Genomic DNA, 20,761 nt, shown 5'->3' on the forward strand with positions numbered 1-20,761 from the left:
ATACGCTTATACCAATGTAGTATAATATAATAGGAATTCAGCGATTTGTCAGGTATATGATATATACCTTTATAATATTCCATACTATATATTATTATATGTAGGTACTCGTCGGCTCGATGCATTTATTTTATAAGTCCTGTGAACTTACTGAGCTGAAAGAGCTGGCTCGATTAACTGTCGAAATGCATATTTCCGTAATAACTATATATTTGTATAATATTATATATGATAATATAATAGGCCCAGACTATGATTTCTACAGAATAACAAATATACTGTCTAGCGGTTATACCTTTACCTACTTATGAAGTTTGTCAGATGTATGCACAGCATTTTACACCGAACAAATGTTTACATGATGTATTGTCTCCTTATTTGAAGTTTGTCCAATAATTATATTTATACAGTATAATAAATTGTGTTCATATAATATATACATATACAAATATTATATATATTATGTATAATATAATATATATATTATATATATATATATTATAGTCACATAAATTCTTACATAGAAATTGTTTCCAGAAAAAAAATAGCAGGGAGCTGGTATACCTACTTATATAGATTAGATTATATTTAATACAATGTGGTTAATGCAGGTATACCATTATATCAGCTATACTTCACATGATATACCAATTACCAGTATACCATATTATAACAAAAAAATAAAATAACAATCATGCAGCAGACGCAGCACTAATATTATCGCATATACATTATAGTATTATACAATATATAATTATATATACTATGTCCGCGAAAACTGGTTATACACTCTATAACTCAGTTATACAACTTATACCACCTTATACATTCATTACTCAGTACCATCAGCTATACTTATACACATTTAGAATTCAGTCTGCGGGATATTGATGATCCAACAGTTTAGTTTCATGTACCGCAAACAGAATTCAAAAATATGTATAGAGTAGGTACTGAGTAATATGTGTACCTACTTTAATTATACAGTGTACCCGGTTTTTGCGGACACATGGTATATACCGCGGTATACGTAGTTACACAATACGATTTTGGAGTTGTTGTAATAAACGTATTTACAAAGCGTGAATTCATTTGTGTTATATATATTAAATAGGTACCCACCTATATAATGACACTGTATTTAACTATAATAAAAATTCCATCGACGATACTCACGGTTCGGAAGTGTATAATAAATTGAAACAGATGCTGCAGTACGACGAACAACTATTTTTGCAAGACAATAATGCAATGGCGTCATTTGGGGGGGGGCTGGGGCATTTGCCCCTGTCTAGTATTTACATCTACCTTAAGTCAGCACATTTACCACACCCTCCCTCCCACTCTTAAACCACGATGGTGCTATGATATGAGATCTGAGTGAAAAAAGAGAAAGCTTGAGTCGGAAAAGCAGTGAAAAGTTGCCCTAGTCTAATAAAACTGAAATGTCACCACTGCAATAATGTAATATATATAGGTATTAATTAGGCATATAATATTTAGTTAGTGGTCTGACACCGGAGTCCAAATTCCTGACAGAATAAATGTTTTTAGTCGTTCCAAAACCTTGATATTATATACCTAAGCTACATAGTGTATACAGAACTCTAAAATATGGTAGATATATTATATAGACTGCAGTACATTTAAAGTATCGCCTTTTATGTTTAGTATATTATTAATTACTGTGTAATATTATATTTGTCGAATATATAGATCAAGGCCCAAGGGTCTTAAACCCTTTTATAGGCAGTGGGTCACCTATTATATTTTTTTTAAAAGTCACTGGTCTCATTCGTAATAACAACATGACTTACCTACTGGTTTAATGTAGGTATTAAATGATTAAAAACGTACTTATTTAAAAATACAATGATAGTCATATGCTTCTATATAATATGCTTAAACTGCAGTGTTCATGGGCCTTAAATAACGTCAAGGCGGGCCAGGGGTTAATGATCCCTGCAATGTGTCTTTCCACTGGTTAATACTTTATTACTCGATAATAACAATTAAATAACACTTACCATAAAATGTTTTTAATGCTTATAAACATTTAAGGGCCAAAGTTAATCCCGGCCGGTTATTTTTTGTGTGATTTTGAATAAAATCGATATATAAATTGCACATTTCCTTAATGTTGAAATATTTACAAGGTGCTTATTGTATTTTCGAAGAGTATTAATAAACAACTCGGTGAATTACATTTTATTTCTCAGTATATCTCAATAATTCTGAACTTCTGACTTTGCAGTTTTATTTTAAAATATTGTTGCATTATTAGCATTATTATCGTTAAATTAAGAAATATTATATATTTTAATAATGGCCACGGCCAAATGCGTCTTTCTGCAGGGTGATACGGCCACGATGAATTGTCATTTGTCCTAGACCCATATATATAACATAATAGTCATTCAATAATACACATATAATATGGTTATATATTAAGTTATATTGTTTAAAGCATTTAAAATAAACCTGCCTACTTGAGGTATAAACATACAATTTTGATTTTAAGTTACAATAATTGCATATATGTATGTAAGTCTAATAACTAAATTAACTCATCGTCATATTCAGTTCTTTGAAATTATGTTTTGGATATATAATATATAAGATATATAATAATAAGCTAAGAATTCAAAATAAAACTTTGGCTAACAAAAAATATACCTGTATAGCGATAGTATATAATATTATATAATATATATATTAACTTTATACTATAATATTATATATACAGCTATTACAGCTATATACTTATACGATTGGAAAGGGACTGAACATAACAATAACCATTTAACCGTATTTATACAACAGTTGTCTGTTTATTGGATTTGTGTTTGGTTCGTTGAATTTGTCGCTATTGATATTTTAAGGGGTTGGAAATCAGTCGTGAGGGTATTTTTGAAATTTGTGTACTTAGGTATGCAGTTTAAAATTAAAAAGAAGTGTTTGGATTTTTTAAAATTTATATTTGGTAGTAAACACACCATCAATATCCACTTTACATAAATAGGTGGATGCAAATTTAAATTATAAATTACATTAGTATCTCAAATATTGGTTTTTAGTATAAACTACAAATATATATTAATACACAAATACAAAATTTAATTATTTAATGTATTATACTTTTATACCGCTTTATATTATAGACTATAGTACAACACTACCATCACTGGATTAATTCTGGATTTCAGAACAAACCATCTCAGACTTGTGTAGGACGTAGGTATATTATTTTAAACATACTTACCTGCTCATAAATTTATATCAAAAATTTTACTTACTGTATAGTGTATAATATGTATAAAACGTATAATATCCCGTAATATGCCCCTTATAGAGCAGTGGAAAAGGTTTTAATAATAATAAAAAAAGTATTAGGTACCACCACTTTGTATATTGGTAAAGAAAACTACTTTATATTTACAATTCTGCAAAAATAGTTATTATATAATATTTTCATGCGTAGTAGCAAAAATAGTGCTATAAAATATACATACCTATACCTACTTAAAATTCATTGACTACTATATAATAATTTATATGTATGTACTAGATGACTCCGTGCATTCGTTTCCCGTTAAAGATGCCAACTCTATACACTTTTAAAAATTAATTTTAATAATCTTTTTTTTTTCAGTAATTATTACATTATATATTTTAAAACAATTCATTATGATAAGACAGTAAGCTATAACCAATACCAACCATATTTTATAAAAATAAAAATTTTGATCGTAAACTCAATATCATTTCTTAAATATTCAATAAGAAAAATTGAGGGAAACTTATTGAGATAACAAGTAACTATAGGTATCCTATATTTTAAGTTGGACCAAATCGGTTGAGTAGTTTGTAGTCCATTGCACGTAAACTCGTATGCATGATTTTAATATAAGAAGATATTATATGGATAATAATATATTATATTATGTAGGTTAGGTATACTTCATGACTTTTTATATATACTACACTTTAGAAAACATTATTTTTGATCTAAATATATTATTTGTTCATACAATATGTATTACGTATATAATATAAGATGTGAATAATTTTTAATTTTTATGTTTAGTAGAGTATTCTTGTCAAAGGCATTAGGAAGTGCGGGGCCGTGGTGGACCCCTGCAGTCTCCCGGGGACATTTTCGTTTATAGATATCGTTTTGTTTGTAGGTACCTAATTATAATAGATAAAACTTAATTTGTTTCTTTTTAAACACTATATATTTATATATAACTAATAACTAAAGCTGACCCTGTGCACTTTGTTGCTCGTAACAAATGGCAACTCTTGTATGATTTAAGCTTTGGTTAAATCGTTATTTAATATTCTGCATGTACATAATGGTGTTCAAAACTTAAAAATATAGAAAGATGAAAAGACTTAATGACACCCGCATGTGCAGTTATCTCCGTCTTACACACGTACAACATAAACAAAACGTGTTTACGCAGTCTGAGTAGAACTCACTGAATTTTGGTTCTAGAGTAAAAATACTTATTATAAAATTGAATTATGACAATATTTCTGAGGGCAAGTCGTTGCGTTTTAGAAAAAAAACTTAAATGTTGAAAGGTATTTTAAAAATGTTGAAATTTTGGATATTTCTAAACGATATTTTACGTTTATATCTAACGTTCATTAACGTTATATTGGGTATAATGGAAAAAATGCAACGACTTGCCCTCAGAAAAATTGTCACATTTCAATTTTTTAACAGGATTTTAACTTTAAAACCAAAATTCAGTGAGTTTTGCTCAGACTGCATAAACGAGTTTTGTCTATGTCATATGCGTGTATAAGACGGAGACAACACATGCGGGTGTGACGTCCTCAACCACATATTTGTGTATTACTGCTAGCAACAAATTGGTTACGACTTACGACACGACAGATTTTAAACGAAAATTCCTGATCTATTCGACGAACTTATCACCTCTAACACGAACCAACACGATATATATATATTATTTTTTTATTGATTATTTAAATATTCATTGCACTTTATTTATTTAAATTACTCCATTTTAGTATACGTTTTATTATCAAATAACTATAATTACCATATAATTATTTAGTAATTAGTATTATCTGTTGTTAAAACGATTTGTATTAAAAAAAATACCAATTTCTACTATTTTCTATTATTACTATTAAACAATATGTAACCAATGACAACAATTTATAATCAAAATAAAAATGTTCGATTTCCATTGACCTAAAACCATTATAATATAATATGATAATAAGGGCTTTTTTTTTCAAAAAAATTATCCAAATAACAATTTGTAAAAGTTATAGTTCTCACTTGAAAAAAGGACACATTGTATCGCAACAGGATACAATATAATATAATCTAAGTAGGTACTTAAAAATATGGTATTTATAAGTATAGGAATGATAATTCTAAAAATCAGAATTATTGATCTTATTTTATGTTGCCCTAAACATATTATATTGATCAGAATTCGAATGAATGTATATTATTATAAAAGATATAAAAGTGGAGTGATCTCTGATCTTACTTGGTGAATCATTCTGTGTATATATATTATTTTGTTAAGAATATAACGCATGCCGCACGAACAAATCATATATTAATAAAATAAGATTTAACGATAATAATATATATTTTGTTTTATTTAAAAGAATGTTTGCAATCAATATTTATTTTATTAACATTAAACGGGTGAATCGTATTTTACATAGCTAAACCTAATAGTATAGAAAAGTAGATATTATATATTATACCTATATTATGTTATTGTATTTTAGATAGGTTTACAATTAAAACGAAAAACGGATTAATTTATTTCAATTCAAGTTAAGTAGGTATTAACGAAAGTTGTGAAATTATAACGTGTTTTGAGACAGCAGGGGAGAATTATCTAATATACTAAAGTTAAAAATGGTATACATGTATATAGTATTATACACAATACACTATAGTAATATAGCATATAGTATATAATAATATATAGCAACATTATAAATTATTAAAATATTGATGTATAGCCTATAATATAGGCACTAACATTTTCTTTAGTTATAATATTACATAATATATATATTATATAATATAGTTTGTTGTTGGTCGGTCAACAGTTTTAATTTGTAGGTCCGAAGGTCTCCACTCTTTATATATATATATAATATATGACTGTATATGTAAATAGCATGTATATAATAGCGCAATATATAAATTCATATATATACCAAGGGGAAACCAATAGGAAACAATAATAGTCGGAAGACGGAAAGTAATGGATTATAGGGATGACTGCAGGATAAGGGTGGTACGTATAGAGGTTTAAGATGGTTGGCACTTTTCCAGATTTGTATATCACATTATACACCGTAGGGCATAGGTATATATGTCAAAATTGGTCTTACAATATAGATTTATATGATACCTATATATAATATATATATATTGATTTTGTATGAATTTAACGTTTGTGGGGTAGGATTCGAATATATAATAAATAAGGACGTAGCATATATCATGTGAAATTGACTATCAAGTGTTTTACGTTTTGCAATTTAGTGTGGCTCCTAAGGGCCAGTTGTACAGTCTGTGATTAAACTCCGATTATGCTTAATCGAAGTTTAATCGTAGACGGTGCAACTGACCCTAAGAGTCTATCAAGTACCTATCAAGAATCTTGATATATGATGTCTATATAAGATCAAAATATTTGAATTTTGTGTGATTATTATTTTTTTTCTATTGCATTATATAGTAATTAATTAGTTCTAATTTCAGCGAAACCACGTTGTAATCATACAGAGGTGGTTTTGAATGGTCGAGTTGTAAAGATAGGTACCTACTTGTAATTGTCATAATATTATCACTTATCAGACTATATTATAATACTATATTATTATACGATATTTAACGGGCAACGAAGTGCGAGGGATCAACAATAGTATTGATATAAAATAATACATATTATTATTATATAATTATATAAGTACCTACCAAATAAATTATACGACAAATATAAAATGGAAACACAATTATTTGTATATAGGTATCTATTTTAATTTAATTTTATTTTTTCATCTTAAATTTGATTTTGACAAACTCTGAACAGCATTTTTTTTATAAAATACCTATATTAACCTATATACCTACCTAATACTTGCGATAATTTATAAATCTATACTTGTATTTTTTTAAATTTAAAATGGTTTGCTATGTAGGTACAAATCTGATCATTTTTACTGAATATTAAATATGTATATACCTACTGCTCATCGTATGTTAACCAAATCAGTTCTGTCGCGAGTAAATCACGCACGCAATTTGACCACCTAGCCTAGATGATCTAGGTTCATTAGCTAAATGATTCGCGCCCGCTAATATTCGAATACCTGATTATTATATTTTATACTTATACGCAAAATGGAATTTTCAAAGTATTTAGATACCTATATTGGTATAGCCTATTTTATACCACAATGCAACAATTTTCACACCGTTCTATGTTAAGTTGGTATATTGACTCAAAAGTCAATCACAATAATGATGATTTAAATATATACTAATGAATAATGATATAATAAATGTGATGTTTTTTGCAAAAATATATTCAATCTGCCGTAATTAATACATTTCTATAATAGCAAAATATAAATAACATAATAAAATAAACTTTGCAATAGTATATACTATATATTATTAATATACGTTTTTCGTGTGTAATAATTTACCATTGAATTCAAATTTAGCACATCCATTATACTCCTATACTTGCCTATATTATTCTTCCCGATAATTTTAAATAGTACCAGGAATTTGTTACTCTTGGCCTTCCTATATAAGTACCAACTATATTAAATTTGGTACTAGAAAGTAGAAACTACCCCTGAGAAAAAAATTTTAAAAATGAGCAATATGGTATAACTGAATTTATATCAAAAATAGTTATTATCAAATATATAAAAATTATTACCTGAAAGTTCTTTCAACTGAATCATTTTACGGTCAGGTGATTTTTATTTTTATTCAAAAGAAAAGTAGGGAAAAAAGTATTTTCGTTACATTTGTTGTACCTATATACAAACTATAATAGGTACTTTTTGTTTTTGAACCTCAATAGCAAGGTGCAATGACACCCACAGCTCCCTTTGCTTGCGCCCCTGATTTCTATAAGAGTACGGTAGAGCCGTAAAGGTCGATGAGTTATAATGTAGATTTGTATAAACTGAGTGATTCTTTTAACAGTATAAGCATTCATCATCTGGAAAATTATTAACTACAACATTTAAAATTTAAGTATGGGTATAGATACATATAATTATATAAAATATAATAGCAAATAAAAATAGCAATAATATAGTCATTTTAAAACAGGATGGGAATGTAATTCCCTAAAAAAATGCCTTTATGCCCCAAACATTTAAAATAATGCGACTTTACAGTGCACTTACATTTTTTATTTTAAACAAGCTTTGAATATGTTTTAATTATATTTAATAAAAAGGATGGTCGTACAGTTTCTAATTTTCTAATTGGATTTTTAATCTGAAAAAAAATAATTATTCAGATTTAGCAGCTATAACATTCAGCTAACTTAAAAAATGTATAACGTACTTATAAGTTTTTTTTTTTTTTTTTAAAATGTCGTTTATTTGTGAAAATTTACAATCTATACAAAAATGGTACAATAAGTAAATGTGAATGAAAGAATATAAAATGAGGCAGTGAGAAAAAGACAATGAGTAGGAGTTTCACATTAGAAATTCCTACGTGGGGTACTTATAAGTTAAAACCAATAAGCAGATATTTAAGATCGAAATTCTATTTTCAAATATCCAGATCATTCTTATAAAGATATTTTGCTTCGGTATACAAAATTAAAAATGTATGTATGTTGTCAATTCGTATAGCCATCCAAAATGTTAAAAAATTTAAATATGATAACGATCAAATACTTATATAATTTCATTTTTCAAAAGTATTGTTTTTTAATGACAAATAAAAAATATCATCAAACACCAGTGCTTTCGAATTAGTGAAATACGTTGAGTATTAAAAGTATAATCATCCCTAAGAATAAAATATTAATATTCAAAATATCGAACGAAATAATACGAAACGAGTGTTTAAATCGTCTTTGGAAATGACGTCGAACACTCGACAGATCCATAAGTATACCTCTATATTATATTAACTGCGATATAATAATATAATACGTATATTATGTAGTTCGGTCGTTCACGCGATTCGACGCGGATCGCTGTCGCGCGTCGACTATACGTCTTGTTTGTACCTCGAATACGTTTTTATTTTTATTTCCCAGACATCTCTTTTGATGTGCCGCGAATTCCAAACGACCGACACCCTTATAATAGCAATAAGTCGCGAAATCGAATATCGTTCGGTATGTACTCTGCGCACATACACATAGAGGGTAGGTAGGTATTATATAGGTATGGGTATCGTATATTATACGAGATTCTTATAATATATAGTATCTATATATGGAATAATATCTCGTGTTCTCTTGACCAGCTGACATGCCAGCGCGCGGGGCGGTGTTTATCGTTTATGAAAAAAAAAACTCATTTATATTACTATACGCAGTCGTTTCCATTTATTGCGTGGACGACTCGCATTATTATATATTATTGTTATTTACGTGTGTGTGTGATGTCGCGTCGTACAGTCTACTCTACAACACACGCGGGGACATCTGTTTTCGGCAGTGCGGTGCGCAGCGATTCCCGCGATTATAATATATTGACTATTACTCAAATATCTGCTGGGCGGCGAGTGTTCGGCGAAGAAAGAGCGCAGACGATAATAATATGAGGGTATATATAATGTACGTGTATACATTATTATAATAATAATAATTTTGTCTTTGAAAACATATTTTTATATTTTTTCTATTATTATTATTATTATTTTCAAGGAGTCATTGTGGGCCGGGAAGGGGATGTTCTGCTATATACCTAGGACGCGTATATGACCTTCTTGACTTTTAGCAGTACGGCCGGGGAGTTGAGAGTGCCTATATTGCGCCGACATATATATAATAATAATAATAATAATATATATAACGCGACAATAGGACCCTCTATCCGACGTACACTCGTCGTAGCCGCCGTAGTAGTCGTCGTAGTCATCGTCGTGTTATATAAGGAGAGTGAAGTGAAAAAAAAACATCCACACGCATACACCACTCACAAGTCTTTTGAACACTTTTGCTGGACAAATATATGTGTGTACGGTATGTAGTAGGTACGTGCGTGTGGAGTGGTGTGTGTGTGTGTGCGTGTGTATTCATTGTTAAACGTCAATAATGTTTTACAGATATCACCTTTTGTGCATTTCTCTCCTCGGCAGCAATACTTTATAGGTTTTATTTTTTTTTCTTTCCCCGTTTTATATTTAACGAAACTCCTACCCATTGTTGGCACTTAAGTATGTGTTCGATGTGAAGCGTATTGCAGCCATTGTTTTGTTTTGGGGAAGGTTAAACGGTTTTGCTAACAGACCGTTATTAACATTCTACTCAACATATATGTATATATAATGTACACGGTACACTCTATTATATTATTATATATTGTTTGAAAATACCTATACATATGCGATGTGTGTACGGTGTAATATTGGGACAATAATAGAGTATATAATATATATTATGCTATTAATTAATTAATTGTCCATACTCCATTGATCGTTCCGAATTAATAAGAGCCGATTATTAGAAAAATGTAGTTATTATTGGCGCATGGAAGTACTTGTTGGCGTTATAATATTATTATAACCGTTAAAACTTATGAAGCGATGTAATAAGCCAATAAATATTATATATTATATAGGTTACCTATATAGTGTTAAACTGTACGCAATTCGTAATGACATTTTCGGTAAAATTTGTGTAAAGATTAATTCAGTAACCATTCTAAAGTATATTATGTATACTGCTCGCATATTCCGTGTGTCCACGAAAACAGGGTACAGTGGTCGGGGCCGCATTTAGGCGTCCCGAGCGCCAAAATGTTGTGGCCAGAAATATATACTGGTATATCCAGACACCCTGGACCCCCCCCCCCCCCTAGATACGGCCTTGTGTCACAGTGTTATATATTATTATAGTTTATATATTATTTATGTATTTTTGTTACAACGATCACTATATTATACGAATAATTCATTATACTAGTTTAAAAGTCACAAAACTATATTTTCCTTATAATATATATTTATATAACGTGTACATCAGATATCTGATGATCAATGATCATGTCCAATATCGTTTTATAATCGAAAACCCATTCTGAGTAAAGCTCGTATATTAATATAAGTATTATTTATTGCTTACCATAGAAAAAACTGCTTTCAAACTTTTTTTGTGGTAATTCTTATATATACCTATAATTATAATTGGCTCGAAAACTACTGAGAAATTATCTCTCTAAGTAATATCTCATATAAGTTATTAAATGTTTAAACTGTAAAGAGATACTGTGTGAATACTTTTGATCGTTTAAGTTGTTTCAATCTTCAAAAAGTATTTTTCAAAACACCGAATCTTCCATTGTTAATTATAAGTTATAACTCCCTCCATGATGATAACTATAATTCCATCGTGAATTATCAATATTTCATTTATAGATAGTAATTATAGACAATAGTTATTAATAATATATACAGGTGTATACTCATAAGTCATAACTTTATGTCTATATTGATGATATACTCAAATTATTATTAAATTAAATCATTTACAATATAATTGTCTGCAGATATATTTAATATTTTCTTGAAATATACACAAATATATTATTACGATTTATAAATGTTACACTTACAGTTTTAAATAACTATCTTATTAGAGTTTATTAGACGTAGTAACTCTTCTGTAAGGTTTCATATACTATTATTAGTTCATTATTATAATACATAATATAATTATATGCGTTGAAAATTAGAAAAATAAAACGATATATCCATTGTGCGTTGTTATTGTTACGTATAGCTGGAACAAGGGTTTAATAGTGTGTACTGTGTATATAGTATATACTACCTATAAGTAATATATATCGACGAGCCACAGCGCGCCGGGCTCGTTCGGAAAGGGTTGTAATAAACGATACACTCCTCAGGGGCGTAACAAAGTTTATCGGACGTTTGCAAGACTGAATCGCCGCGTGTATATAACACATCCGGGGAAGAGGGAGGTTACTATACATACGGATACACATATATATATATATATATTACTTACCCCCTATATTATTCGATACGGTTGTTTTTCATGTAGAAGAAAACATTGTGAAAAAAAATAAAATGTATATAAAAAATAAAATATAATAATATATATATACATACGCACGCGATATTATTAATTTTTTCTCTGTGCTTCATATTTTCTTCTTATCGCCGTTCAACAGATGGCGAGTCGAAGAAAAAATAATGGACGATCGTTCCGGTTGTTCGGCTACGCACATCATCCCCGCCGCACCGACGACGACGGTGCACGTACCTCAAACAGTCAACTTCCCCCGTGTCCGGACGAGGTGTACGATTTCACCACTGTAACCCGTTAAGTACCTATACAATATGATATTGCACCATTACCAAACACGAAATATAGTAAACGCATTTTCAAGTGCACCTGAATAACGATTACACATATAGATATTATAATAGTATATTATTACCTATGTGTAGTGCGTATAGCTATTAAAGTCATTATTAATCAACAATCGGTATAAAGGTATACTTGATATATATCTTAAAAATTTAAATTCAAACATAATATACACATTATATGATAATATGATTATATAATGTTAACATCTTCAATACAATTATTTAAAGATATATTATAAAATTATTATATACCTAGTATTTATGTACGCGATAAAAATAAAAACAAAAGACACCCGCAACGAATTGTTTTTATTTGTATTTACATAATACTATATTATATGATAAGTGTTTGACTTCGAGGAGGGGGGGGGTGAGTGTCACTCATTTGTATACATATAAGTGTATCGTATAGCCTTCAGAAATGTAAATGTACAGTAAATGTACTACCTCTTTTTCATATTCAAGCAACTTACTGCTGCAGACTTAATAGTTAATAGCAGATTGTTAATTGACTTAAATGTCAATAATTATATTATTAATAATTAATGAATATGATATGAATTCAATAATAAAATAATTAGCATTATTTATTTAATTAATTATATTTAATCAAACTTTTAGAAACGAGACAAACTATTTCTAATACATTGTATTGTAAGGAAATATGCGTGATTTAAACATAATATTAAAATATTTATCTGCGCAGTATGGTTAATATTTATAAATACATTTTTGGCAAGTAATATATTTTGTCCTCCGCTTAGGAAACGTTTGCAGTACGGTTCTCTTATGCACGAAAAAAATGCCAGGAGGCGTATTATTTTATTCAATATTAATTTTTTCCAATATTAAATTCGACAAAACGTTCACACTGGGTACGCTTGATGAATAGATAATCCCCGGCGCTCTATTATTGTCGAATTGTTTCTGGTCTGTTGGACAGTCCGTTAATGTCGGATATTCCGTCCAAGATAAAGCTTTGGGCCGAAGGGAGAGGCCTACTGTGTCGGAGAAGTCAAAAAACACCTCGTGCACTGGGTCCCGCGAATATAATATGTATAAATGCGGTCCGTTTATAGAAAGGAAAACCGAAAAGGATATTTTTTCGACGCGAGACAAATAAACGGTAGGACGTCCAGGCGCGAAGGGGACGAAAAAAGTCCTGTGCAGTTTTTACGTAATGATGAGCACCTAATCAGGTGAAAACGCGACCTGAATGGGTCACCTGCTGGGTGGCTAAGTCAATGGACCGCTACTGCTGCTGCTGTCGCCAACGCCGGGACGGAAACCGGAAGTTGTGACGTTTCAGTTATTGCAAAATCCGACGCGTGTTTGAGAGGAAGTGAAAAAAACGTGTGTATAACGTTCATAATAATATAATATCATGATGGAGTCCGGAAATAATAATAGAGTAATAGACTATGAGGGTAAACCGCTTATATAGGCTATTATTATGTTATATCGTTCACAATTTTACAAGGCACATTATAATAAACGTCGTAATATTAAATAGTTTAATTACAATTGAAAATAATATATAATATAACATATAAAGTAGTTTGATAATATGATATACGAAACATTTTCTTCACACCATGGTATATGTGGTATATGATTGACGTGACATAATATTAATTAATAATTTGTATAGACACTATGTCTATTGTTCGATTTATAACCGATGTGGCGATGAAACAATGTACATCTCTATTGAACTATTTAGTCACATAAAAATAATAATTATGTAACAGGTACAGACATTTGTAAATATTTATTACTTAGTAAAAAGTAGAGTTATGGTGCATACATTTATAGTACATAGTAATGGTTTATAGTACATTAAAATTTTAAATATTAATTGTTTTAGGTCATTAAATATAATCAATGATTAGGTATACTAATCATTATAGCCATATTAGTTTTCATTAAAATATAAAAGAAAAATGTAAGCACTCATGAATAATGTGGTAAGGTCATACTGGAGTACCACTTAGGAGGTTATATTGATCTATAGGGGGGCAACGGAGACCACCGGTCATCGTCTGTTTGCCCGTGCCAAAATATCGTTCATCGTTTGCGCTTCATTAGCCGATTATTGTTTGCACAATTTTTGTTTATACCTGCGCTAAAATATCGTACATTGTTGTTCACGAATCGACTTATAAAACAATTGAAGGGTGAAAAGTTTATATCACATATTAAAATAACATTTCGTTTCATTTTTTTAAAGACAATTATTTTTTTTCAAGTGCTATTTGTCGCATTATTTAAAATATTATCTTGAGAACATGCTAAAAAAAAATCAATACTGGTTAGGCTAGGTCTTTTGATCCAGACTTGCGGTCGAAGTGGAATAACCGCGGTCGTCGTTGCAGTACCGGACATCAGCGGCCACCGAAGCGGTCTTCAACTTCTCACTTCCGGTGCTGCTGCTAACGACAACGACGACCATAGTAGTAGTACCATCCAACGGGGTCGTTTTCGTGCCGGAAGCTGTCACATTTTCACGGAGACTGTAACGACCGTGGCTATATGACCGACGCGTTTCGCGGGACGCGAATACGATTCCACGTCGCGTCGATCGTAAAATCTGGCCGTGATGGATGAGCCTTTGAGCAAAAAAGTTATGGACGTCCTCAAGTAGTCGTTTCACTCAAAGGACGTGATGCGGTGGTGGGCAGCGACTCAATCACTATGTTGCTAATTATAACTAATAATGTATAAATACTTATTATTAATTAGGTACTATATAATATGCTTATATAAGTGTTATATTATTACCTATGTGATGTTTAATATAATTATAAAAGTATAAAGTAATATATTATAATACGTAAAAATATTATTATTTTTTATTTACAATTTACTATATTTCTTATAACCTTAATAGGCTATAGGCATGGTCGTAGAGTGATGAATTTATATGGGGGGGGGGGGGGTTATACCCTATAATAATGATTCGGACACACAAGTGATTATATGAATGTAAAAAATATTACATTTTTACACAACGGGGCTAAACAGAATTAAGGGGGAGGGGCAATATAAAGAAAATAAGTGGGCTGCTTATTCTCTTTAGGGCCGGCTCAAAATGTATGCTGCACCCGATACAAAATCCTGCGCACGCCTATGTACCACATAGTTGAATATATAAATAATATATTCAACTATGTGGTATCGTCTGGTAACTGTGGTAACCGTGATAATTTCACACGAAACGACGAGGTGTGAATCCCCCTTCAAGGTCACCGGCTTATCAGATAGTTATGACATTTTATCTATACGGACTCAATTTAAAGATATTAAGATAATACCCTGGACTCAATTCAAACACATAAAAGTAGCATGGACTCAATTCAATATCACCGGTTTGAAACTCGGACGTCTCGGTCGAAACTCGCGCCAGCACTCAACCAAAGGCTAACCTGCCGAAGTAAACAGCATCGCGATGTTCGGCATCGGACTAGAACGGCTTATTTGTGGATCCGCAGGATCGTGGCTTGACTGCTGCACGTCCGCTTTAGCCGGCCGAATCTGCAGTGGCGTCTCAATCTTGAATTCGGTGGCAACGGGCGGCGTCATTATTAGCCGGTAGATCGATCGGTACAGGTTTCTGCAGTCGGTGACCCGACATCGGATGGATCACCCGCAGAAGCCACGGTCTGCACCGCGATGTTCGACATTGAGCTGCATCGTGCCTGGTCACCCGACCGACGACATCACCGCGACTCGTCATCACGATTTTGCAGGTTGGGCCAGTTCTTAGCTCGTCGAAAACTAGGTTAATCGCGAATGATACGGCGGACGGTGAGCGAATCTCGACTTCGGGAGATTATAACAACATTCGTCTCAGTAGCTATTCAATCAAATTTAATTACAATATAATGCATATTTATGTGATCATTTTTAACTTTTAAAATAATTATAATTAAAAACAATTTTTTTAATAATAATAAGACATTATTTGTTTTCAGAAATAATGTAAAACAGTAGATTATAGGTATAGTTAATATAGGTGTAGTAATTGCATTTCAAAGCGTTTCTCTATCAGATTTATTATTTGAACACTATTTTAATTCTTATTATCAACTGTATAAATTCATTTAGTATTCTCGCGCACTACTGACAATTGCAGATAGAAATGTATTTTTTTTTATGTACTCGAGATAATATTTTAAAAATGAAATAAACGAACCATTGACCGCATTATTTCCAGTGAGTTGACGTAGAATCGGTACTTGGAACAAATGCTTATTTTTGCATCTAATTTTGCTAACCATTTTTTTTTATTTTTTCAGCACACTTTCAATTTTCCATTCAACGCATATACTTAATTCGATAAAAAAATGTTTTTTAAATAAAGACGACTGCTGCGGTAGGTACCTACAATACCTATCTATATGATATAATACAATGTATTTATCCGTTTGTCGCGCGTATACCTAATCCCCCGTCATCCATTCTGTATACAGCACATAACGTGTTTATTAGAGGCGTAATTCATCATCACCGCGCGTCTCCAATTGCTCGCGATAATAATAATATATACTCTATATAATATATTATTATTATATACATACGAATACGGGAATTAGTCTCGGAGATCGTTCGAGGGCGGACCCCACCATTAATGATGAGTAAAGCGATGTGTGTTCCATGAGGGGGTATATATATATATATATATATATATATATATTATGTATACTTATACCGTACACGCAAGCATTATTCGTATATATATCGAGTGGATGTGGCGAATTAGCTATTGGCCAGCGATCGTTCATAAATCCGACACGCGTCCTTGTCGACACTTTATAATAATATGATATTGCCTTTTTAACAGCCACCGTGGGTTTCGGGTAAATGATATATTACTGCGCAGCGCTTGTTATATTATCCACGTACATAATATATGTGTAAAATACATGGTATAAGTGTATATATTTTAAAGTCACCACCTAGGTAGGTATATATATATATATTATATAATTTATTTAGGTATACTCATAAATACATAATACATATATTATATACCTACATATATATATTACGTATATATAGGTACTTTTGCGTACATATAGGTTTTATTTATCATTTATGTGTAAATCAGGTAGGCTATACAACTGCGATCTCGGAGATTGATTCGGTATATGGCACTATATATATATTATGTATTATAATCTATATTTTTCATTTTTATATATATTACGTAGAAGGTAAGTACCACCCATAAATTACTGTAAGTACTTGCCTTATCGCGTCTCTGACCTACCACCGCTGAAGTCTGTTCAATCATTTAATCATAGATATAATAATATTATAAATTACAAAATAAAAGTTATGAATTTATGATGTATACCAGGGTTAGGTTCACGGCCCGTCAAACTAACTGGTATTTAGAAAGTACCTATAGGTATACATTAGTTTTGAAATTATTGTAGTTAAAAAAATAATAAAAAAAAAAATAATTCTTATGTACCTATCTTTCTTAAATTGCATTATCTATTTCTATCCCTATCTAAAAAAAATTGGCCCACAGTAATATACTGCAGTAATGGTTATTGAGGTAAGTGTATCAAAACATTAATATTTATTTATTATTATGTTATAACTTATAAGTATAACTTACTATATGTGTATATAGAAAGCAATGTTACGCAGTTAACGCAGTATGACAATCGTATTTCTTTATAATAATATTTCATGATATTATATATTCAAAGAAGCAATAACACCTATAGATACAACAACATTTGTCAAAACTATTTTTGTGAGGAAAATATTTGAAATACTTAGAGAACCAGCTACATCAATGTACCAAATATTTTCCTTCGGTTACCTTCAGTCGCTTTTTATCAACCTTTATAACAATACAATTGCAGGAAAAATCTTTTTTAATGCATATATAGGTGGGCTAATGCTATTATTAATTATTATTTCCTATCTCAATCCCTTATATAACTAATAAGTATTGGTATATTCTAGGTACCTATAAATCACGTGATCATTTAGATTCTTGATTTTTAAATTTATATAATATAAATATTGTTATTTATGAATTTAATTCCATATTATATTTAGTTTTATTAAAGTAAAACTCTTAAACTTTATTTGGTAATGCAATACTAAGTTGTTATACTTGTATATTTTTATCAATGTTATTTTATATTTATTCATTGGATTTGGATAAATATATGTATTTAAATATTGTAATCTTGAAAATCTCGACCGATTTTAATGACATTTCATTTGTTTATTTGGTAGGTATGAGAATAGGTCGTATAGTATTTTTCACCTTTCTACCACCAACCAGGAGAGGCGCTCAAACGAGAATTTTGAGATTTACGGCGGAAATTTTTTTTTATTAATGGTTTCTATTGGTCATAGAAGAAATAATAAGTGGAAATTAGTATTTATATTATATTATATGGTTGCCATTGGTTTTTCGGGCAGATCAGGTGCAAGCATGCATCATATTAAATTTTCACACATTGCCTACTTGATATACTGTCGCACACTGTCCGCGATCCGACCTACAGCACCCAAAAGGAGTCGAACATCACAATGTTTAAAAGTCGTAATTTTTTATGGGCAACGATGTGCGCGGGATCTCTAGTTTTCTATAATTTCAATTTTAAAATTCTAATATGTTCATGATTTTGTTTTTAGAATTATTTTACGATAAGTAAACATTTCTATTACATGAGGTTTAAAAAAAATTGTTAGTGGGTATCATATTAAGCTGAAGCGGATCAAATGTTCGTTTAATCACCTGATATATGTACGACGGCAACAGTGTTCTAAAGCAACAGGTGGGTTATTTGTTTTGTATCGGTTTTTCGTTAATCAATATTATTGAATTACCGCCGCCGCATTCACTATTATGACGAGTAATGGTTTCTAATACTAAAAAACTTGGAATAATTTAATAATTTTTCTTTATATCAAAAAAAAAAAAAAAATAATAATCATTTGTGTCAGTATTTTTTTATTTGTATAATCGTTCGATAAATAAAATTATGTAATAATATTATATTTTATACCATATTATGCTTATATATTTTTTTAGTTAATTTTTTTATTAATTATAAGTTATAACTATTATTACATATATCACTGAACTAATTCTTATTGTAATTAATTAATGCATTTATATTCATATTTTATTGATAGTTTTATTTGTTATTTAAAAGTAAAGCATCATTAAAGTTATAAAAATGAATAAAATCCACTGTATACTATAACAACCTTATGACTAAATTTAACATGCACAATAGTACCGTGTGTACGTAATGACATAGATATTTTATTGGGTCATTATACACACGTAGCATGGCAGATATATTACAAATGAAAATGTTATGCGTGTGATTTTATGGAATAATATTATTGTTATGGAAAAAGTATGGTGTGCAGAAAATCATAACCTAAACTAACTACGTGTCTGCAAATAATAATAATCGATTTTTCCTTGTCCCAAAGCTTTTATTATTCGGTTGGGGTGGGAACTAGTGAACTGTTCGTAACCGCTTATGTCACCCGGGGGAAGGACGATAATAATACAAAGAGGGATCCGTTTTGGGAGTGCGGAGATTTTAATAATTATCTTTACATCCGTCAGTTTACCAAAATTAGCACCACACGGGTAATGGTACTCGAGAGGGTGTGTTCTTTCACACATCGTAGTCTCTGTTACGTGAATATATATAGTTGTTAAATAATAGTAATATATAGGTATAGGTACTAATATTCGATATTCTTCAGTGCAAATTAATATTGCAAAACAGAATAAAATATAGCGATATATGCAGGTATAGGGAACAATATAGTTGGATAATCGTATTAAGCTATACAAATAATAATATGCTATAATGAGATAAAATTATACGGGAGCAAAAATATTTTTTTGTACTATCAACGTAATATGCATATGTATATGAACAATAAGTCACCAAATTCAAAAAAAAAAAAATTAGAATTTAGGTATTATTGTTATAATTTTATATAATTTTTTTTTTGGTTAATTTATTTTGTTCTATTATTTTCGTTGGAACAATCACGAGAATTTATCCACAGCGCATATATGTATATATAAGACAATAAATATAGACGTACCCATAAAATCGATGC

This window comes from Acyrthosiphon pisum, chromosome A1 (genome assembly GCF_005508785.2).
Source record: "Acyrthosiphon pisum isolate AL4f chromosome A1, pea_aphid_22Mar2018_4r6ur, whole genome shotgun sequence".
Taxonomy (NCBI): domain Eukaryota; kingdom Metazoa; phylum Arthropoda; class Insecta; order Hemiptera; family Aphididae; genus Acyrthosiphon; species Acyrthosiphon pisum.